This window comes from Protomyctophum parallelum (genome assembly GCF_964188405.1).
Source record: "Protomyctophum parallelum genome assembly, chromosome: 2".
Taxonomy (NCBI): domain Eukaryota; kingdom Metazoa; phylum Chordata; class Actinopteri; order Myctophiformes; family Myctophidae; genus Protomyctophum; species Protomyctophum parallelum.
Genome location: NC_139699.1, coordinates 60,872,705 through 60,897,068, shown reverse-complemented (window position 1 = coordinate 60,897,068; position 24,364 = coordinate 60,872,705). Strand labels below are relative to the sequence as shown.

The window sequence follows — 24,364 nt, the reverse complement described above, 5'->3', positions numbered from 1 at the left end:
TAATGTTAACTCCATACAGAACACCTGGGGGTCTATTAGAGTAATGTTAACTCCATACAGAACACCTGGGGGTCTATTAGAGTGATGTTAACTCCATACTAAACACCTGGGGTCTATTAGAGTAATGTTAACTCCATACAGAACACCTGGGGGTCTATTAGAGTAATGTTAACTCCATACAGAACACCTGGGGGTCTATTAGAGTAATGTTAACTCCATACAGAACACCTGGGGGTCTATTAGAGTAATGTTAACTCCATACAGAACACCTGGGGGTCTATTAGAGTAATGTTAACTCCATACAGAACACCTGGGGGTCTATTAGAGTAATGTTAACTCCATACAGAACACCTGGGGGTCAATTAGAGTAATGTTAACTCCATACTAAACACCTGGGGGTCTATTAGAGTGATGTTAACTCCATACAGAACACCTGGGGTCTATTAGAGTAATGTTAACTCCATACAGAACACCTGGGGGTCTATTAGAGTAATGTTAACTCCATACTAAACACCTGGGGGTCTATTAGAGTGATGTTAACTCCATACTAAACACCTGGGGGTCTATTAGAGTAACTGTTGTTTGCTGTGTATGCAATGTAAAAATGCCCAAGTCACACAAAGTGAGTTAGGCGGCAACGTAAAAATGCTCAAATCACACAAGTGACTTAGGCAGATCATCATTTTTGAAGATAGTGAGCTTTGTGATTGGCTGAGGACATAGGCGCTGATCCAGGACGATGCAGCAGCCCCAGGAGAGCACCTGTAGGCAGAAATCTCAATTTCGCCAAAAAATGACTTAGGCATTTATCCTATGAGGCTAACGATATATAACAATAAGACCTGACGAACATGTTTTAGGGTGGAAAGGAATCACGGCACTCCATCTTCAGGAGACCTAACTGACTGAAACTCTTGTTTCAGTCAATGGTAGGGGTTTTTCTCCAGTGTGGATACGCTGGTGTATGGGCTGAGTTCAGGGCTGACGTCAACCCACGATACAAACCATCACCATGCATGACTAACAACAGCACTTTGTTCAGGCGCCGTTGCAGTCCGTGCAGCATGTGTCCTGAATTTGGCACAATCTCATTACGCCGTTTCAGGGACCATGCACCAGGGATCCAAATGGACCTTTTCTGCACAAATGGAACCAAATGGACGCTTACAGGGTCCACGGCGGTATTAGTAACGGAGCGCATAATCTTGCTCCAGTGCTGACACATACGTATAGGTTCAATGAATACGCATGACCATTATACGGTTGTTGTGATCACTACACAATGGCAGTACTAGTATAACCCATTCTGACCGGGCACCCATTTTGGTGTCAGCATCATGTTATGCTTTAGCTATTTAAAAATAGCAGATCTACAAGCTCATATCGCGCCACCGAGTGGCGCGATACGAGCTTGTAGGTCTGCTATTTTTGAAAAATCGAAGAGCGACTGACATTTTTAGAATCTGATCTCAGGTCAGAATGGGTTCATCAGACCAGTGTGTGTCCGGCGGAAACCTCGTATGAATCTGATCTCAGGTCAGAATGGGATAATTAGAGTTGTTCCGATAGCGATAGCGGTATCTGTTAACTCGGGCCGATACCACCCTCAAGTACTCGTATACTCGGTACTCGGAAAAACCCGGAACCGGGCCACGATACTGTGACCCGAGTACCAAAACATCCAATTGACACTATAGGCTGAACGAATGCAACGGGAGCGAGTCTGACCCAACGCCGCAGCAAATCGCCAAAAAACAGCCGATCCACAAGCATACATGACAACAACTGTGTGTAGATCGGAGATCCATCTGCATCTATGAAAAAAGGGTTACTCAACAAAAATAAAGTACTCGTATCGGCACTCAGTATCGGTGAGTACTAAAAATGAAGTACTTGTACTCGTTCTCGGTCTGGAAAAAAATGGTATCGCACAACTCTACTTATAATCACGTCAGTGTTTCATATTCACTGGGCAGCTAGCTGTCAACTGTATAATGTCTGGCCAGTGGATTTCCCACGCTGCATCCTTGTGAAGTGAATTGTTTTGGAGTCAGCGTAACGTTGTGTTGTGTTGCTGTTGTGACCGCACAAAGGTTCCTCTGACTGTGAAAACAAAAACCTTCATTTGGAAATGATAAGCTCATGATGGCACTGATGTCATCGCTGATCGCTTGGAATGTACTTTCTGTTTGTATAGTGTTGTGTGTACGTGAGAGTGTGAGGGAGAGAGACACACACACACACACACACACACAGTCACACACACACACACACACACACACACACACACACACACACACACACACACACACACACAGTCACACACACACACACACACACACACACACACACACAGTCACACACACACACACACACACACACACACACACACACACACACACACACACACACACACACACACACACACCACTCCATGGAGCCCTCCTCCATGGAGCTTTAACCTCCACCAAGATGAACACAACAATATTCCATAGTGACGGCGAAACACCAAATACTGTGGGCGTGGGGCATAAAAACGTGTATCTCCATATTTCACCGTTCAGTTATTTTTTTCATAAATGAATGCTGTATTTCGGTGCACAAACGTGTGAGACAAGTAGCGAAAACAGCCGATCTGCAAGCTCACAACGTGTTGCATAAAAAGCTTTAGAGATCAGCTTTTTTCCCTTTGTTTTATGTAACTTTTTTAATTAGTAAAATGTAATTTTGTCAAATCTGTATAATATGGTGGAGTATGTTGTTACCAGTAAGACACCTCGAAGGAACCTCGCCCTAAAGGGTGAAAAATAAATGCCTAAAAATAGTCTAAATGAACGTCTAAATGTTGCAACACATTATTTATTATTTTCGCTCCACAGTGCCATTGCACGACGCGACAAGGCATAAATTAGGCATTTGTTTCCGTCTGGTGTTCGCCTAGGAGCTAATATATACCACATGCTGTGTACTGATACTTGGTACTTGTACGTGAATATGCAATGTACTTATATGTATTGTGCACTGCCTGAACTGTAACATACTTTAGAGCTGTGTTAGGGCACGCTGAAGGCCGCGTGCTGCAGGCAGTGATTGTGATGTCTAGTCAGTGACGTCATTTAGGACATGAAGTATCCAAGCTATATATGATTCTGTATGTGTAATAAACTGTGTGAATGATTTAATGTGACCAAGCCTCGCGTCATGTTAATATCTTAACTGTCCGTCTTGCCCATGGAGATGCCAAAGGTCGTCACACACCAGAACCAGACGAGGGTCCAGCACAGAGAATCATAACACTAACCTGATGGATTTCACAATTTTATGGAAACAAGATAAAACAATTTGATCCGGGATACATTCATTGGAACCAGTGTCATCTTTAAATTGGTAAGAAGAACCACTGTTGACAAATGTTACAAGACGTGAAATGTTTGATTTATGTTTCCTTGTTTCCAAATGCCATGTGGGAAATTTATATTCACCCGTTCGTATAGAATGTAGACACACATGAGAGATCAAAATGATTACCGGGCAAGGTGACAGAAGTGAAGGCCAAGGTATTTATATTTATGTAGCGTAATATGACATAGATGTACAGTAGTAAGCCTTGCTGAGCCATGAGGCCCATAGGGGGCAGGAGCCTATCTCCTGTTTCTGTAGCGTGGGGCAGCTTGATGTACAAGTACACCACCTGGACATGACACTAATATGTCACAGGGACTTACCCCCAATCCAACCCTTGATGCTGAGTGCCAAGCAGGGAGGGCACTGGGTCCCATTTTTACAGTCTTTGGTGTGACCCCGGCCCGGGGGTCGAACCCCGACCTCCCAGTCTCAGGGCGGACACTCTATTAACCACAAGGCTGGTCATGACATTGATGGAAGGTGCTGTAAACATTAAATTAAATATAACGACGTCATTCGTTTGGGCGCCGTGGATGGGAACATTATTTACAGGGTCGTCCTGACTGAGTCAAACAGAGGCAACCTCTGGCTGACATGACTGACTGACCTGGAAGCACTTCCTCTGAGGGAAGCCTGACCCCGCATGACCCCGCCAAACAGCCTGGGGCCAGAATAACAGCTGACCTTTGACACCTGTGGAGCTGTCAGACTGAAGCAGCTGCAGTTGCAGGCTGCACCTGGATGCTTGTGCGTGCGTGCGTGCGTGCGTGCGTGCGTGCGTGCGTGCGTGCGTGCGTGCGTGCGTGCGTGCGTGCGTGCGTGCATGCGTGCGTGCGTGCCTAACAGACATGTTAATATACACAGTACACCCAAGCACAAAGATATAGCCGCAAAAAGGTGTGTATAAGACGTATGGAAAGACAGGCGCATAGATACAGTAAATACATACTGTATTCACGTTATGAGAGGGATATGCCAGGCAGTAAAGCAAGTGTGACATCATGCATAGTTTGCATGCTCAAAGTCACAGAAATATCCCAAACAAAAACCACACAGACTTCCCCCTCCATCCTGCAAGTGTAAAACAATTTATCCCCCCATATCGCGCACGCACCACGCATGCACGCATGCACGCACACTCAAACACACACTTTCTCTCTCTCTCTCATTCTGCTGGTAAACAGATGGTCCCAGAGTGCACACCAATTATCTCAGAGGATGTGTGTGATTATTCATGAAATGGTAGAAGGCATGTTTATTTATCAGCCCGGTCTCTTTCCCTCGCAGGGCCTTGGATTTGGGCCTAGTCATCACGAGGTTGGTGCTGGAGCAGCGCCGGACGGACTGTAAAGGGCCGTATAGGGTTGGGGGCAGTGGTATCAAGTATTAAAGTTACTTAAGTAGGCCTACTCTACTTAAGTATAATTTTGAGGTATTTGTACTTTACTTGAATAATTCCAAAACTTTTACCTCTACACTACATCACAAATATTGTAATTTCACTCCATTACATTTATTTGAAAATACTGGTTACTTTGTACTGTAGATTTGGATTATTATTATAAAACATACATTATAACCACTTCAGCCCTATACATTCGGCCTTGAAAGCTATCGGGTGGAAGGGTGGATGGGACATTTAGATTTGAAAGCTATCGGGTGGAAGGGTTGATGGGACATTTAGATTTGAAAGCTATCGGGTGGAAGGGCGGATGGGACATTTAGATTTGAAAGCTATCGGGTGGAAGGGTTGATGGGACATTTAGATTTGAAAGCTATCGGGTGGAAGGGTTGATGGGACATTTAGATTTGAAAGCTATCGGGTGGAAGGGTTGATGGGACATTTAGATTTGAAAGCTATCGGGTGGAAGGGTTGATGGGACATTTAGATTTGAAAGCTATCGGGTGGAAGGGTTGATGGGACATTTAGATTTGAAAGCTATCGGGTGGAAGGGTTGATGGGACATTTAGATTTGAAAGCTATCGGGTGGAAGGGTTGATGGGACATTTAGATTTGAAAGCTATCGGGTGGAAGGGTTGATGGGACATTTAGATTTGAAAGCTATCGGGTGGAAGGGTTGATGGGACATTTAGATTTGAAAGCTATCGGGTGGAAGGGTGGATGGGACATTTAGATTTGAAAGCTATCGGGTGGAAGTGTGGGTAACAACAACAGCATCATGGCCGTGTGCAATTGCAGACGGAAAGTTTCTATATGGAGCTACACCAACGTTATAGCTTCCATGCAGAGTTGATTTAGAAAAATGTCCGTCGACTACCTTTATTCACTGACGAAAACTAAATGGAAACTAAATGAGAACTAAGCTATATGATGACTAAAACTGAGACAAAAAAATGAAGAAGGTCAGTAGACCGAAAGCTTGCCAAAAATAAACTGATTGTGCGGAGCTTCCCTTTATTTTTCCTCGTACTCCTTTTGTGGCTCCAGCACCTCTCTAAAGTTTTTTTTTCAGCAGATGAGCGGTGGTTCCTTTTCTATTTTTGACTAAAACTGAGACAAAATATGCTGACAATTTCGTCAACATGTTTTCCACTGTTCTGGAATTGCTGCCCGCAACCTGTGGAATGCATTGATCACTCCCCAAATACTCTCCAGATAGCTCATTCCACTGTGCGTCACTGTTTATTCCTTCGCCTTATCCCCCCTAATAAAGTTGTTGTTATATCCCCCCATATATTCATATAGACCTGCACTTGTTTATCTGTTGGTCTTGGTTAAGTAGACTTACTACAACCTTGACAAAAAAAGTCCCAGCCCTATGTGCAACATATATGTGACCAGATTTGACTGAGAGCCTGCCATCGCGCAAACTCCAGCTTTTCACCAGAGGTGAAACATTTCAAAACTAGAAAAAGTGCCCTTCTGGGCACAGGTCTCCACCAGGATTTCTTCCTCAGCCTAGTGGGAATATGCGTGCACAGTTTCATCGCAATCGGACGCTGCGTTGAGGAGTTGTGGCGATTTGTACAAAGCGGGCTACTCCTGAAAACTGTAGGAGCCAATCGTGGCCAATCAGAATGGAATATGAGAAATCAAACAAACCTGCCTTGATCACATGACTATGGAGATCATGTGTACCGATTTGCGTGAAATTTGGATCAAATCTGAAGGAGTAATAATAGAAAATGTGTTTTACATATGTCGGCCTCCTGGTGGCGCTATAAAGAGCAGATGTGAAAAATTCCAGGCAAAGGTTTTTCCTTGGCCTCTAGGGAGTTGGCATACAAAGTTATCCACAGATCCGTGCAGTTAGAGGTAAAAACACTTTTCGGCCAGTTATAGAGCCACCTTGAGGCTGAGTTGAAATTGTTGATGTGGCATTTTGTCCTCGGCCTAGTGGGAATGTGGGTGCACAATTTCACGGAAATCACGCGATGTGTTCATGATTTGCAGCATTTTGTTTGAAACTGAGCACTCCTGTGAACTTTGGAAGCCAATCTTAAAGGTATATTCAGTGATTTCACTCAAAAAACCTTAGGTTTCGTTTTTGGCGGTGGGACCCAGCCTTTCGTCCAATCAGGATAGAGAGTCAAAAACGAAACCTAAGGTTTTTTGACCCCCAGGGGTTAACTGGGGACAGGGAGGAACTCCTTATATGGCCAGCACACTCTATAGTAGGGAGGATTATCACAACAAAACAAAAAAATAAGTGATATTTGAATTAAGTGAAATCACTGAATATACCTTTAACCAATCAGGATGGAGTGTGAGAAATCTGAAAGACCGGTTTCGTTGAATGGCTCTAGAGAGACTGTGTAGCAATTTGCGTGATGTTTGGACAAAATCTGTAGGTGTACTGTGCAAAAACTTGTTTTGCACAAAGCGGCCTCCTGGTGGCGCTATAACAGGCCGTTCTGGAAAGTTTGGGGCAGAGGTTCATCGTTGGCATCCAGGGAGCGTGTGTGCAAAATTTGGCATCGACCGGGTTAACGGTGGCCGAGATTAGCTGCTCACGGACACACGGGCGGACGGACGGACGGACGGACACATGGACGGACGGAGTGCAAAACATACTCTCCCCACATGCCTTCGGCCTGGTGGAGACAATAAGTTAATATCACATGCAGACTCTTGACTAATTTCAGGGCATGTCTGAAATTAGTGTCAGAGCTGAAATCGACATGTAAATATGAAATAAATGCTTAAACATGTAGCTAGGTGTAATGTTAGAGACCACAGAAGTGAACCTTTTCAAGCCTGTTTCCTCAACTCACTGTTTCTCTGCAAGACATTACTCTACAAGCCATATCTCCAAAACGGGTGCGTCAAACTGAACAACCAATATGTCCATTTGAAGCTATGTTTCCCTGCTTTCATATGACATATGACATGTCCCTCAGTCAAGTTTAGTCACATATGTTTATATATGTGACCTACTATTCGAAATTGGCCTCCTGCATACATGTCATGGGGCTATATTATAAAATATAAATCGGTGTAATATAGCCGCTGAGCCTGGTGGTCCACGGTGGAGATTGTTGTCCATGAATCAGTCATGGTGTGGTCATGATGATGGTGATGATGTTACGGGTTTCCACCCTGTTAACTCATCCACAGCACTCTCCACCTCCGCCTGTCTACACTGCTTTGCATCAGCAACGCACGCACGAACGCACGCAACACGGCCACCCACTGGCACACTCAACTCTGTGTCTGTGTGTGTGCGCGCGCGTGTAATGTCATGTATAACCATCCTTGCAGGGAACAAACGTCCCCACGAGGATAGTAATACCAATCAGAATTGACCTCATGAGGACATATCGTCCTCGTGAGGAAAAGGGTCATTTCCGCGTGCACTCCGTTGCACATAATTATGTGAGCATAGAAGTCAGAGGTATGTCCTGCGAGACGTTGAGTGCAATCACATAAAATATCTCGGTGATTCTTAAGCGTTGTGTCATGTCAAGGAACCCTAGATTGATACGTAGTTGGCCGCAGACACCATTTAAAAGGATGTTGTGCAAGAGGGGAACCGACATTCTTCAAAATTTGCGTATCAGCTTCTTTTTTTTTTTTTTAATACTAGAAGAGTTTAAAATGAATGAGTGCAATATTATGTACAGTACATTGGTATACATGTGCGTGCAGGCATGCGAATGCTCGTGTGCGTCGCTCTTAATGTACAGTGTGTGCACTGCCAAAAAAAATCTATTATGCGTCGTCATACCACAATACACAGCCCCCCCCCCCCCCCCCAACGACCACAATACACAACTCACACACAATAGTATAAAGCTGACAAATTTGGGGTCGCTGAGTCTATGGCACACTTCTTGCATCTGGTATGAGGCTGTTTGTATGTCTCTCTCTCTGTCTCTCTCTGCGTGGATCTGTTTCTGCTTGTTGGGGGGGGGGGGGGGGAGGGTGGGTGGGGGGGGGGGCTGCTCTGCATTTTTCCAGTTAAATCTCTCAGCCTTTCATAGCGTCACGAGCCAACTGCGGGCAATTGAGGCATTCCTCGTCCATCTGCTGCGGATGCGTTTCTCTCCTTCTCTCACAGACGCTGAAATCGTCAATGTTTCGTCAACTTGCACAACCTCTTCTCTCAGCTCGGCTGGCTCCGAGAGAGAGAGAGAGAGAGGTGGGATCGGAAAAGGAGGAGACGAAGGAAAAAAAGACAGAGAGAGAGAGAGAATAAAATGACAGACAGACAGACAGACAGACAGACAGACAGACAGACAGACAGACAGACAGACAGACAGACAGACAGACAGACAGACAGACAGACAGACAGACAGACAGACAGACAGACAGACAGACACTATAGTGAGCATACCAATGATTCCTTCTCCGCTTAGTAAACAATTAACGATGAGTGCCATGATCGCTCCAAATATCCATCATGATGTCAGAATACCGCCACTACACGTACGCACGCACACGGACACACACACACACACACACACACACACACACACACACACACACACACACACACACACACACACACACATCTTTTTTCATCACATCTAAAACAAAATGCGTCATTGAATCATTAGGGAGTACTCCTAGCCATAAAGAGAGAGAGAGAGAGACAGAGAGAGAGAGAGACACACACACACACACACAGACAGGTGCACAGGACCTCAGAGGGTCAGAGTCTCTGATTCACTGTTGTTTTCTTTGGTCTTCTAATTGTCCAATCAGCACGTCTATCAGCGACCTTCAACTCTACTTCACTTCCTGTGTCTGCCCGGTCAGCGGGTCCAACATCCTTCCTCCTACTAACGCCTCCACGCCAAGGGGGCTGTGTGTGTGTGTGTGTGTGTGTGTGTGTGTGTGTGTGTGTGTGTGTGTGTGTGTGCGCGCGCGCTTGCATGCGCGCGCGTGTGCGTGTGTGCTTCAGATACAGACACATCAGGAAAAGACATTGAGATTGAAAATGATGCTTGTAGCAGACCCGTTCAGGTGTCTGTCTGTCTGTCTGTCTACTGTGAGCTTGTAGACAGGCTATTTTCGCTATTCGTCCTGCAACAATTCAATTTTTTTTGTTACTGATTACTAATACCTATAATGTTGGAAATCATGGGACAGTAGTGCTTTCTTGGCTATTCCAATAATTGCAGTATTGTCTTAATCTGGACGAGACTGGTATATAAATATGTGGGTTCCCTCTTTCTGTCAGTCCTTGTCATGCTATATGTCAGACCCCCCCGACCCCCCCACCTAGCCTAACACTGATCCAGACCCCCCCCCCCCCCCCCCCCCCCCACACACACACCTCCTCTAACACCCAGACACCACTCCTCTCGCAGGCTCCACTCAGAAAGTGTCCCGTAACCCAACACTATTGTACTGTCTGTGCATCTCTAGACTGTACTGTGGCTGTTATCTTTGACTGGCATCTGTGATATGACAGAGAGAGAGAGAGAGAGCGAGAGAGAGAGAGATAGAAGGTGGGCAGTATTAAGTGATGGAGGCACAGAGGGAGAAAGAGAAAAGAATATATATTATCCATTGTTGAACTAATGAAATGTTTGTTACACACGCGCACGCACACGCGCGCACACACACACACACACCATTGATCTTTATCTGGATCATTTCGCAATATCGTACACTTTGCGCAAGCTAGTACGCATTTATTAAAACTGAATGGAAAAAAACCAAGAAGGGCAACAGAGAAACACTAGAGCTGGATGTTACAGGAAGGAGATAAAGAGATTTTTAAGATAGAGACCAAGAGAGAAATAGAGGCAGAGTGAGGACAGGAGTATAGAGAATCATCAACAGATTGACTTTTGATTTAATCAAAGAGAGAGTTGTGGTCTGATGCTGATCTGTACAAAGCACTGAGCTCACAATACAGCAGATCCACATAACACAATTTGAGCTTGTAGATCAGCCATTTTCAGTGCACGTCGACTACGGAGCCCCGGTTTCTTCTCGTCGCAAATATTTTGTCCGAACGAGACCGGGCACCCATTTTGGTGTTGGCATCATGTTATGCTTTAGCTATTGAAAAATAGCAGATCTACAAGCTCATATCGCGCCACCGAGTGGCGCGATACGAGCTTGTAGGTCTGCCATTTTTGAAAAATCAAAGAACGACTGACATTTTTAGAATCTGATCTCGGGTCAGAATGGGTTAATCAGACCAGTGTGTGTCCAGTGGAAACCTCGTATATGAATCTGATCTCAGGTCAGAATGGGTTAAGAAGGAAATGCCACAGAGGAGGAGGAGGTGTCACTGCAGCGAATGTCTCATGGCAACAACGGGTTCATGGCCAAAGAATGAAATGTTTCTATGCAATGAACTTACAGGTAGACAATATCACTTCTGTCCTAGAAAGACCATAACCACAGACACTGAAGTTAGCTGAGTACAGAGAGATTATCGACTGTCTGCACTGGTACACACTATAGGTGAGTAAGATAATGCATGCACTGTAAACATGACCGCAATGAACAACTCTGGCAGGGGCTTTCAATGACTAACGAAAAGTAACGTATTATAAATGATAATTTATTATAATTCTTTTCCATCTCCACACAGACCAATGTGTAAAGCTCACACTACTGGTTGCTCGTGTAGATGCAAATGTTGGCCTCAGAATAGGGACGTCAGGGTTCGTGTGAGGTGATCGAAACACTGATTTTGTGAAAGACGAAGAATATAATATAAGGCTGCTCGGGTTCACGTAAGGAACTTGCATTGTGAAAGATGAACATTTTGACAGGCCACTAGTGCTGCACTGTAGCTCTGTGGAGTTGTTTCCACTGCTATGAATACAATGAGTGCTGCAAGGTATACAGCCAGCCAAGAAGCGCGCCTGGAGTATATTTGTTTTCCCTAACCCGGCACAGTGTGAATTGCTGATAGGTATTTTCTATGCATTTTGGTTGTATTTTGTGGGTGGATGGTCAGTGACTCCTTTGACCTTTTAACCCATTCTGACCTGAGATCAGATTCATACGAGGTTTCCGCCGGGGACACACTGGTCTGATGAACCCATTCTGACCTGAGATCAGATTCTAAAAATGTCAGTCGCTCTTCGATTTTTCAAAAATAGCAGACCTACAAGCTCGTATCGCGCCACTCGGTGGCGCGATATGAGCTTGTAGATCTGCTATTTTTAAATAGCTAAAGCATAACATGATGCTGACACCAAAATGGGTGCCCGGTCAGAATGGGTTAATCTGGTTGCCCTGTGCTCCACTCATATGTAGATATTATTGCTTCACGCTGTCTCAGCGTCTAGTTAGTAAGAATTATTATTGCACTGTCTGTCTCGCTCTGCGAGCCTGCCCTGCATGTAACTGACCTTGAAGGCCGGGCGCTCCGTTATCAGCTCGTTGCCATAACCACCTGCCCAGCCTCTGGGCTTTCCCGGACTATACTTGAATTATGAACTCATTCAAAACTACATATCCCATACATTGGTTAGGATGCTCCCCTGTATTGCCACGTCTATTTTGTACCATTCTCCATTTTGAGTAAAGAAGTATAAATACCCAATGCCATTTTGGAACGGCATTGAGAGACCACGTTGGACCGGCCCTGCGGGGTCTGTCTAATCTGATTGTAAATTATTATTATGCTGAAAATGTGGATCTTGTTCTGTCTCTCTGGATCAATATAAAATATGGCTATAAAACCTCACTCTGAATGGACATCTCCTCTGTGGTGGACTCAAGGTAAACATTTTGGTATGTAAAAGGTAATTCTCCTAGAGTAACATTATTTATATTGGCTATTTACTTAAAGTATCCTGGTTAAAGTTAAGTATATATTGTAATTCGAAGCTATTTATAGTAACTAATGTTATACAGTCCTTAGTCCTTGTCTTTATAGTCTTAAAAACATATGGTGGAAAAATACCCATCAATTGCCCTGACACAGTTAAAGCCCATGCCTCTGGTACTACAACTACGAGCAGATCAAAAACCGTTATTTCCAGTCAGACATCAGGTGGTCCCCGTCAAACAGACACAAACGATAAATAACTCCAAGAATATAAATCAATCGTCGGTCCACTTCACGTACACGACAGCCCTCGCAATTGGGTCGACAGCCAGCCATTTTTTGGGGACGGCGCATGAATTCACTACTCCTCTGTCCCCTCGCTGCCCTCTCGCTTTTCTTCGTCATTCGTGATTTTATTCATGAGGTAAAGCGGTTCCAGCTGAGCAAAAAAAGGCTGAACTCATATGGCTCCATAATGAGAGCGTCCTTCAAAGCGCTGCGAGGCTTCCAGGCCATGGTGCATATACGATACGACGCCATACTGGCCGGCTCCCTCCCTAACACACGTCAGCCGTGTATTCCACTGTGTACTCCGGTCTGATTGACTCTCTGGAGCCACTTCATCATGGTGGACGAGGAGCAGCTGTGACCTATATATGTTCTCCTGGAAGTCCACCATGGAAGATGTGCAATCTAGAACTACGGCACATAGAGCTGAGGGTGCACAAAATGTAACCAAATGGACCCGTAAAGGCATACTGTACCACCACCCGCCTGGTTAAAGTGGATAGGCTATAATGTCGTAGTTTGTTGTCCAGTTAGGGTGAGACTGACCTGCATAGCTGCCAGACTTACACCATGTACACCACCAGTACACCATGATGTAAGCAACACAGCTGCAGCTAATCAAATTAATGATAGGCGTGTTAAAGGGACACTTCACCCTTTTTGCTAAAAAATATATGTTAATGACATTTAGGAGCTTTAGAACACTTTCCTGTGGGTCTTTATGTGTGTAATATGTGGTTTTAGATATTTTAGATTGTATCAGTGAGCCCAGTGTCTCTGATGTCATGGACACTGGGATCACTTACTTCCTGGACTACATGTTGTCTCAGTAAGACAGACCTCCCCTATCCACAAGGAGGAGCAGTGCACCAAAGTATTTTGGGAATTGTAGTCCAGGAAGGAAGTGAGACCAGTGTCCATGACATCAGAGACACTGGGCTCACTGCTACAATCTAAAATATCTAAAACCACATATTACACACATAAAGACCCTCGGGACAGTGTTCTAAAGCTTCTAAACGTCATTAACATATATTTTTTTGCAAAAAGGGTGTGTCCCTTTAAGGCCTATTCATACTTCAGTTTTAGGTGATATAAGGTGACGACCGAAAACATGACGTCACACCGATGTGATAAGTGACTCACCGCGCACCCCGACACATCTCTCTGCTTTCACTAATCATGGTTTTGGGTGGTCACCTTATCGCCTAATATAGTGGAGTACAGACAGGCATGGGTCAACAATGTGCGCTGACACACCTGTTGACTATACGGTCTATGCTAGCATATTGGCACGGCCATGGCTCTGTGGAACACCTGCATATTTAAAATATTTATTTGATCATCAGCAGACTGCAGCTGTGTTACTTTCTAGCCTGCCATCATGTTTTACCTTGCTGAGGTTTTTAACCTGAACTGGAAAAAAAGCTACATGCCCCTTTAAAACAGGTTCCGTCCATCCGACGTGTCCACACGTCCTATAGCGCATCTTCAATGATATCAGGCGAGAGAATAATATTTTGAATTTTTTCCTTTTTTTTTCTTTTTGAGTGGGACTCTATAAGGTCACCGTACGCTTCGCTCTTCGTCCATATTAGCGTCCCGTTCACTAAGCCTGTTAGCGCGGCAGAAAGAATGCCTCGTATCTGCTCATCCAGGGCGCTCTCCGTGGTTTTGACCTGATGGACATACTAAGCGCTTCAGTTCTGACTTCTCGTCCGCCTCTCGCTTTGGAATATTTAGCGATATAATGGAAACGAGAGCACAAGGTAAGCCAGCAAAATATTTCTCCGTTTTTTTTACCGGATTTCCCGACACCCCAGAGCTTCCTATTTTGAAGGAATCCCGGGACTGATTGTGTTAACAGTGTTAAACGCTTCTACAGCTGTATTCTTGTATTGCATTACCTTACCACCCCCTATGTGGCCTCCAGGACCAACCTACTAATGCTGCTGAGTGTGTGTCAGGTCAGTGGGTTTTCGGTCCTGGTTGAAAAATGTATAATGTTTGCTTTGAGTTTTGATTATTTGACTATGTCCCTTTACTCCTGCTATCACTCGCAGAGCTGCATAGTGTGAATGGATGTAAAGTCAAACACTTGTCCTCAACACACTGGGGAAGGGGATTGTGGTCACCGTAGTCACAATGGCTGAATGCTCTGCTCTAGTCTAGATGTGTTAAATGGCCGTCTGCTATAGTTCTGGAAACTACAACTTTGAAGTTCCTGAATCCAACTGAAAACTACACTCCATAAATCTTAAGTATCCTGGTCAGTGTTTTGGTTTAGATTCTTGCACAACGAGATGTGTCACCTTGAGAAGGGTTCTGAAGCAACAACTAAGCCATGGGCACACCAGTTTAATAGTTCCTACTGACACTGGGCATTTAAAGTGTTAAAACAGTACTGATCCCAGGCTAGTTGAGAAGGAGGAAGATGAGGAGAGGGGTGGGTGGCTGTCGGGTGACCTCAGGAAGACCTTAATTGGTCAGTAGTTCCTCCAGTATTCCTTTGATGTGGAACTGCTGTGGTCTGTGTGTGTGTGTGTGTGTGTGTGTGTGTGTGTGTGTGTGTGTGTGTGTGTGTGTGTGTGTGTGTGTGTGTGTGTGTGTCTTCCCTCCTACACCTCGTCCTGACAGTGATTGGTGCAGTGCCGCTGACCTCACTAGATGGACAGACCCACGCCTTGCTCTCCTACGTTAGCATCGGGTTGCTAGCTGTTGTTGTCATTACACTGGGTCGTCCACCTTAGATCGTCGTAGATCTGTTTCTTTCAATCGCCTGTATCTCCTATTTCTTGTCCCAGATGGCATTTTTTGGTCAAAACAAGGTTTATTTGATGGCACAGAGCCGGTGATGTGGAGCCCTCCAGTGCACCGGCATAGATCCGTTTGGTAAACAAAGACCTATATCCAGGACCCGTTCGACTTCCCTATATGTTCATGTTCAGTACCGGAAAGTCTGGAAATGTGGCTTTTCAAAATAACCGGGGGAAAATGCTGGCGTGAATTATATCATAATGTGTCAATACACGCTAGTGGTCTAAGTGTTAATTAGCTTTGCGATGTGTTGTGAGCCTTTTAAAATATTGTTTTTGCCTCCGACATGCCCCCCAGAATATAGGGACCGATTACTATAATTAATTATTTGACCGGTTATATTTTTCATAATCGATACAAATTGATTAGATCCACTAATAAAAAACCTCTTTAACCCATTCTGAACGGGCACCCATTTTGGTGTTGGCATCATATATATTATGAAAAATAGCAGATCTACAAGCTCATAGCGCGCCACCGAGTGGCGCGCTATGAGCTTGTAGGTCTGCTATTTTCTTTTTTATCGAAGAACGACTGACATTTTTTTAATCTGATCTCAGGTCAGAATGGGTTAATAATGAAACTGTCAGGATGTAATAGACATTTTTTTAATCTGATCTCAGGTCAGAATGGGTTAAGAGTGTGTGAGCCAGATGGTAGATGTCAGAGTAATGTGCCCCGCCCCTATGATGTCAGCGACGGAACGGGGAGTCGCTTCCTGCGCTTGCCGATGAGGTCACGAGGGGTCACAGAGGACCCATGAACTGACGATGTTCGCTTGTCCCAACAGGAGGGGGGTCAACCGTGTGTGTGTGTGTGTGTGTGTGTGTGTGTGTGTGTGTGTGTGTGTGTGCGCGCGTGTGCGTGCATATTGTGTGACTCCCTGCTCACGCATCTAAATGTAACTTTAGGATAAAATACATGTAAACATCTCTCTCTACCCCCCCCTCTTTCTCTCACTCTCTCTCTCTACCCCCCCCCCCCCCCCCCCCGCCCCTCTCTCTCTCTCTGACTACATCCTTTGTCTTGGGTATAGTGGCAGTATAGAAAACAGCAATCAGAGAAGTCGAGATGTATATGTAAGCCTTAAATATACCCGTGCTGAGGAGAAGATAATGTGCACGCACGCACGCACGCACGCAAGCATGCACGCACACAGTGCACTTTAGAGTAACATCGTTTCTGTGTAGCTAAATGCGTCATTCCAGTTTTCATTAGCCAGCTATAGTCAAGTATCATGTGTCTTTTAATGTGCCTAGTGTGTCTATGAGGAGATGATGAGGTGGGCGGGTGTGTGTGTGTACGTGCATGCATACATGCGTGCAATGCCGTGCATGTGCCTCTGCAGTCTGTCTGTATGGATCTCTTGGCACATCATACAGACAGACAGGCAATTCTTGACCATCCTTTGTTTCCATAAAACGTGTCCAGAGGTGCAGAGACAAAGTGGAAAGTATGCACGGGCGTGCAGGCTATAATCAAAAGACATGTCACGCCCGTAGAAAAAGTGAAAGGATGGTATGCATGTACATTAGTATCTACAGTATAGGCAGTAGGTAATAAACATCACAAACCCACACAGTAAAACCCTCAGCGCTGATGTATCCATTCCAAGGCATGCGAGGTACAGTATACAGTCTGATTCTACATGTCCAGACACTTTCTATGCTGATGATAAGCAGCTGCTGTAGAGTGCAGATGGGCCCAGCAGGTGGCGAGTATACGTGCTCGTCACACAGCCAGCCAGCCAGCCCCACACACACATGCAGACACTTCCACTGCAGGTGGAAGTTATAAAGATGTCACATATTATGAATAAAGGCTCTGCTATAGAGTTAACATGTCAGACACATGACTGCACCAAGAAGTCACTGTCTGTCTGTCTGTCTGTCTGTCTGTATACGTTTGAGAGGATTCTTCCTGTGTTCACAATCGGGTGGTCAAGTCATAGACCGCGACGTATGTGGAGAATTTACGCCTGCTTGAATTCTGATTCATTTCACCTCTGCGTTTACAGCCCCGGCTTTTGCCGTTTCTGTTTCTGTGATGCGATGGACCAAAAAACACTGAACACACCTTGGCTTAGTGGTGCTATACTTATATTTTCACTCCGCTGCACCACTCACGTTCACGGAGAAACAACCACAGCATGGAACAATAGCAACGCAAACTGTCATTTCTTCCTCAGCCTAGCATGCGTGCACAGTTAAACTTCACCGCAATCGGACGCTGCGTTGAGGAGTTGTGGCGATTTGTACAAAATGGGCTACTCCTGAAAAGTTTAGAAGCCAATTGTAGCCAATCAGGATGGATTATGAGAAATCAAACAAACCTGTCTTGATCACTTGACTATGGAGAGCATGTGTACCGATTTGCGTGAAATTTGGATCAAATCTGAAGGAGTAATATTAGAAAATGTGTTTTACATATGTCGGCCTCCTGGTGGCGCTATAAAGAGCAGATGTGAAACATTTGAGGCAAAGATTTGGCCATTCGCACTCCTGCAAACTTTGGAAGCCAATCTTAGCCAATCAGGATGGAGTCTGAAAAATCTGAAAAAATACCTGTTTCATTGAATGGCTCTAGAGAGACTGCGTGCCAATTTGCACGATGTTTGAACAAAATCTGTATAGTTGTACTGTCCTTTTTTTTTTTTTTGCACAAAGCGGACTCCTGGTGGCGCTATAAGAGGCCAATGTGAAAACCTTGGGGCAGAGGTTCAGCTGTGGCATTCAAGGAGTGTGTGTGCAGAGTATGGCTCAAAGTGCTACAGTAGACAAAAATATAAAACAGTAGGCAAAAGCAAAAAAAAAGAACATTATACACGATTAAAAGCACACAATTTAGCATCGAGGAAAACGGCATAACAGTTATTGAACATGAGGGCATGGGTCAAGGAATAAAATCAGTGGGTTCGGGGGAAAGCCTTATTAACCCATTCTGACCGGGCACCCATTTTGGTGTCGGCATCATGTTATGCTTTAGCTATTGAAAAATAGCAGATCTACAAGCTCATATCGCGCCACCGAGTGGCGCGATACGAGCTTGTAGGTCTGCTATTTTTTGAAAAATCGAAGAGCGACTGACATTTTTTAGAATCTGATCTCAGGTCAGAATGGGTTCATCAGACACAGTAGTGTGTGTCCGGCGGAAACCTTGTATGAATCTGATCTCAGGTCAGAATGGGTTAAAAAGGTAGGCCTTCAGTGCTCTCATGGTCATGGCCACGATCAGCCTGCCAGTGGCAGCAGCAGGTGCAGGGCACCCCGCCATGGTCACGCATGGCCATGATCAGCCTGTCATTGCTCCAAGTTGCAGTGTGAGCCCACAGAGAGCTAGCATCGCATCGCAATACAGTGACGGGAGCCAGGGGGGAACCACGCTCCCCAGCACCAGGCTGGAATTAAGAGAGACGGGGGTAGACCAGGCGACCGCGGACGCAGCCCTACCGTACCATTACCTCCTCCTCAATTACAGGCCTCGCTGCTATTTCGGAAGACCACTTCCAATTTGTCGCGGAAACCCCGAGACGAGGCGGGTATAGAGTAGCGGGAAGCACATTCACTCGCTTGACTCCCCTCTCCCTGTCTGCACGACGCAGCGTGACGAAAAAAAAACCCAGCAAGGCTCTTCACTCCCAGTCGCTGTAGTAGAAGCTACTCATAGCCTGGTTTCATGTCCTCGGTCTGCTTGCCATTGCCTCAAAGACACACAGTGCGGTAGGGTTGCGACAGCTACTCAAACTAATCCATTTAATCGGTTTGTTTCAAAACAAAATCAATCCTTTCATGAAATAACTCAATACTAATCCATCCCCATTTTGGGCATGGCATTATAGTCAAAGCTAGTCAAGACATTTGATGTGGACTTGTTGTCAGCTTGTAGAACGGCTATTTATCACAACGCCGATGTACGACAAAGTGTAATCCACGGCGTAAGTGGTTTATTGATTCGTTGATATACAAAATCCCAAATTTTAAGAGAACGCTTTGAACATGCTTCTCAGTTATTAGATGAACCTAAAAAGTAATCGCTGGAATGGTCAGCAAGAAAATAATGGATAGTTGCAGAACAACAGGGTTGTAGGTTCTAGTACTAGTTACAGTCATATTTTAGTCAGCTGAAATGATTTAGTTTAGTAGACCAAATATTATAAGATGTTAGATATTTTGCCGGCCGTGATTTAGTCCCAATGCCTGATTTATAGTTTCATACATAACTGCATGTTGAATAAAGCTGATCTGTGAGCTTGTAAAATCGTCAATTTTCGATTAACTAACCCAGCAAAAAGAAGACTTGACTTACAGTAGGGCAGATTCACACTGAGTCGGTTTCATTCAACCTGTTCCCGAATACGGTCGCTTCATTCAACTGTATGCAATGCTTTCACATTGCATCGATCCGTACCCGAGTACACTTCATTCAACTGTATTCAATGCTTTCACATTGCAGCGATCCGTATCCGAGTACACTTCATTCAACTGTATTCAATGCTTTCACATTGCAGCGATCTGTATCCGAGTACACTTCATTCAACTGTATTCAATGCTTTCACATTGCATCGATCCGTGCCCGAGTACACTTCATTCAACTGTATTCAATGCTTTCACATTGCAGCGATCCGTATCCGAGTACACTTCATTCAACCGTTTTCAATGCTTTCAAATTGCATCGATTTTCAGTAGCACCGAAGAGCCGACTTTAGGACGGTACCCGCCCCCCCCCCCCCCCCCCCGAACCTCAAATGACGTCACATTGTACAGAGCCGAACCGACTTTTATTGGGCTCGAAAATAGGAGTATGAATCGGCCCTAGGAAAGCTATAAGAAAAATTCACAGCAGGGAGGGCAGGTCTGAAACAAAACACTTCATTACCTCATTAGTCGTTTCATCCCTGTCCCACATTTACACACAAACAGATGTGATTCCCCCCCCCCCCCCCACGCCCCCCTCACTTCACCCATGAGACTATCATGAAAGATCATCACGAGGAGAAGAGAGAAGCATTAGGTCACCCTCTGCGATTAACGACTTCACCTGTGTTTTGGCATTTAACATTGGAACATGTTTAACCCATTCTGAACGGGAACCCATTTTTGTGTTGGCATCGTGTCGTGCTTTAGCTATTTAAAAATAGCAGATCTACAAGCTCGTATCGCGCCACCGAGTGGCGCGATACGAGCTTGTAGGTCTGCTATTTTTTGAAAAATCGAAGAACGACTGACATTTTTAGAATCTGATCTCAGGTCAGAATGGGTTTATCAGACCAGTGTGTGTCCCGGTGGAAACGTCGTATGAATCTGATCTCAGGTCAGAACAATGTGCCACGACGCGTTGCAAGTTAGTTGGCAGACAGGCTATTTCCGCTGTTTAAAATAATATATTCATATATATTTGAAAATGTATAAACATTTCTCAACATGGAAACGATTATGAAGATTATACGAAATAATTGAGATTATCTCAAATAATTGCGAATAGAGAATTAATAATAATAATAATTGTGACAGGCCTAAATTCAGTGAATGGGCTAAAAACCTGTCTGGAAATGTTTAGATAAAAAGAAGAAAAAAAAAATATATATAAAGGAGGTAAAAAGGGGGGAAAACATATACAGTGAGGGTGTAAAGGGGTGGGTGGGGGATTCAGATTTTACGGGGGCCAGTTTCTAACTGCAGCCGTCCGTAGATGCCCTTTGAGAGCGGTTTTGAAGGAGTCAAGGGATTCAACATGTCTTAATGACCGTTGGCAGGGCGTTCCAGTCGAAGAAACCTTCTACGAGGGCTCCTGTTCAAGGTGTTTTTGTCAACCAGTGAATGTCACTCATGGCTCAAGTCCACTCCGTCATTTTAGCAGGTTTTTCAGCAAGGGCAGAATCCATTTCTTCCGGCCGACACGCCGGCCGGTAAGCACCGTCGGCCGGTCCGTAGGTGCGTCGACCGGTCCGTGATTAGGTCGGCATCAAAATGTACTTTACAGTTGAAAATAGCAGATCTCCAAGCTCATGATGCAGCAACACAGCAGACCTCCAAGCTCATGATGCAGCAACACAGCAGACCTCCAAGCTCATGATGCAGCAACACAGCAGACCTCCAAGCTCATGATGCAGCAACACAGCAGACCTCCAAGCTCATGATGCAGCAACACAGCAGACCTCCAAGCTCATGATGCAGGAACACAGCAGACCTCCAAGCTCATGATGCAGCAACACAAACGTCCAACATAGATAAAAGTAATTATTCACCTACTGCTGCAGGTCCATAAATAATCCCAGTGTTGTTCAAGATGCATAATAATGATTGTCTGGCCCAGGCCGTAGCGTAACGGTCTGGGCACCGGACTGGTGATCCAGTCGCAGTGTGCCGCGGGTTCGACTCCCGCACCCGACACGGCCTTTACCGCATGTCATCCCCCCATCTCTCTCCCGTTTTCTGTCAGCCTACTTTCTATCCCTTAAAAAATCAATAAAGGCGTAAGCCGCAAAAAATATCTTAAAAAAAAAAAAAAAAAAGATTGTCGCGTGGTTTAGTGACGACTACCACAGTCCACATACCACTATGAGAGGAGAACGACACACACGTGCGACTACACACACACACACGTGCGACTACACACACACACACGTGCGATACCGCCGGTGACACTGGGTTCTGCAATCATGTCTTTAGTTTGATTATTAGTTATATTCTGTATTTATTGTTTGTCTTATTTTGTTACTTCTTGTTTATTTTGATACTTCCTGTCACCTGATTTGAAGAATAACAACAATAAAAAGGGTTAATTTAAGGTCAATTATAAATAATGCAGTGATACTGTATGTAAGACAATGTAAGAAAAATGCTAAATTTACCAGAAACCAAAACAATGCTAAAAAAATACAATAATTAAGCCCCGAATCATAAAGAACTCAAATTAAACACAAACAAACACTACCTCGCTCCGCTTTATCGAGGGTGCTATGGGCTGGAAAGGCCACCTTGAGCTCCATACTGGGATGGACACTGTGGATAATATAAAACGGTTCAGTTCAGTCCACTGAAGGACAAGGTACGAACATCTCAACATTATCAAACTGGGTAAACATGAAGTTGGGCAAACAATCTCATACCATGTGGCTCTGCTGCTTCAAACATACCCTCTCCCTGTGTCACTCTGGCTGTGTGTGGTGAGTGGCTCTGAGGTGAGTGAAGGTAACAGGCTTCAGCTATAGACCGATTCTGTACCGGTTTCATGGTCGCAGCCTACGTATTTCCTGTAGGCGGATCCGCCATAGCTGCGGGGGAGATCAGCACGTCTTTCACTACAGTGAATGTAAAGTGACTTGTGTTCGTTGGCTCACGTTACGCTAATTACTAACACTACAACTTTACAAAGATGCCTGAAAAATCGGGACGAACGTGTGTCGTTTATGCCTGCTCCAACAGTAGTGGCAAAATTCATGCACTTAGGAGGAGACAAATTCTACGTCCTGACTCATCATGACGATTGTCTATGAGCGCAGGCTGCGCAGCGCCGGCAGCCATTAGATTCCCTGCGAGTGCAGAGGACAGATGTTCGCCAGAAGTGGGTCAAAAAGCGAGGACTTTGTTCCCACTTCCCAGGCACAAAGAACAGCATGGTAAGTTTGAGACTTTTCGTTAGTTGCCATTAACTACCATTAATATAATACTAGCATGCAGCCCCCATTGAGTGGTGAAATATGTTACATGTCATTAATAACTGTTCACTGTCCAGCTAGCGAAACACGTGGCGCCGATCGTTACATTTACAGTGAAAACGTGTTCATAAACATTCAGATTTCAAATATAAAGTACTCACTACGTGTGCCACGGGTGTTATAAATGTGCTGGTACAGCGATTAGCACTGCTGCATTCCACGTAGTTTAATAAATGGCATTTTTATCCAAGCGCCTCGTTATTTTTCTCAAACGGGGTGCGTTCGGAAAATACACAGTTTCTCACCGGGAGCGCACTCTCTCATTAGTTTGTATTGGCAGTGCGGTCAGCGTGAATATATCGAACACACCCACTGTTTCAGAGCGCAACACTCCTTCCTCGACCTGACAAAAAAACTGCTCGGATAAAATGCCTTTTATTAAACAACGCGGGATGCAGCAATGCTAATCGCCGTACCAGCACATTTCTAACACCCGTGCCCCACGTGGTGAGTACTTCATATTTGAAATCTGAATGTTTATGTACACGTTTTCACTCTAAATGTAACGATCGCGTAAAACAGACTGCAGTAGCATCATGTGAACAATGGCTAAGCTAACGCTAATAACATTGATTGATTGATTGATTGATTGATTGATTGAAAACAGTTTGCAGAATTACAGTATATTTCAAGCACAAACTCAATACAAAGACTGTTAACTGTGAGTGGACGACCCAATTAAACATTACTGTTTACACTTGTTTACAACAGGGTCCACCTTGTTCAATTCATCAAAACATAATTTTTAGTAGGCTAAGCTGCTCCTCAAAATAAGTCACATGCGGCGTGGGCCGCGTGGCATAATTGTGATTAATTATCAGTTGAGAAGATTCACTCATTGAAGGCTACTGTAAAAAGATAGAGGAATAAAGTGCATCATATGACTAATCTGCCCAAAATTAGTGGAAAATATGTTTTATGCGTTATT

General features: G+C 44.7%; 1 protein-coding gene across 1 annotated transcript in view; it reads right to left on the bottom strand.

Annotated features, from left to right (window-relative positions):
- The window catches only part of LOC310877050 (EMILIN-1-A-like), a 98,630-nt gene that overhangs the window by 44,574 nt on the left and 29,692 nt on the right, over window positions 1–24,364 (bottom strand). The gene's annotated exons all lie outside the window — the stretch shown is intronic.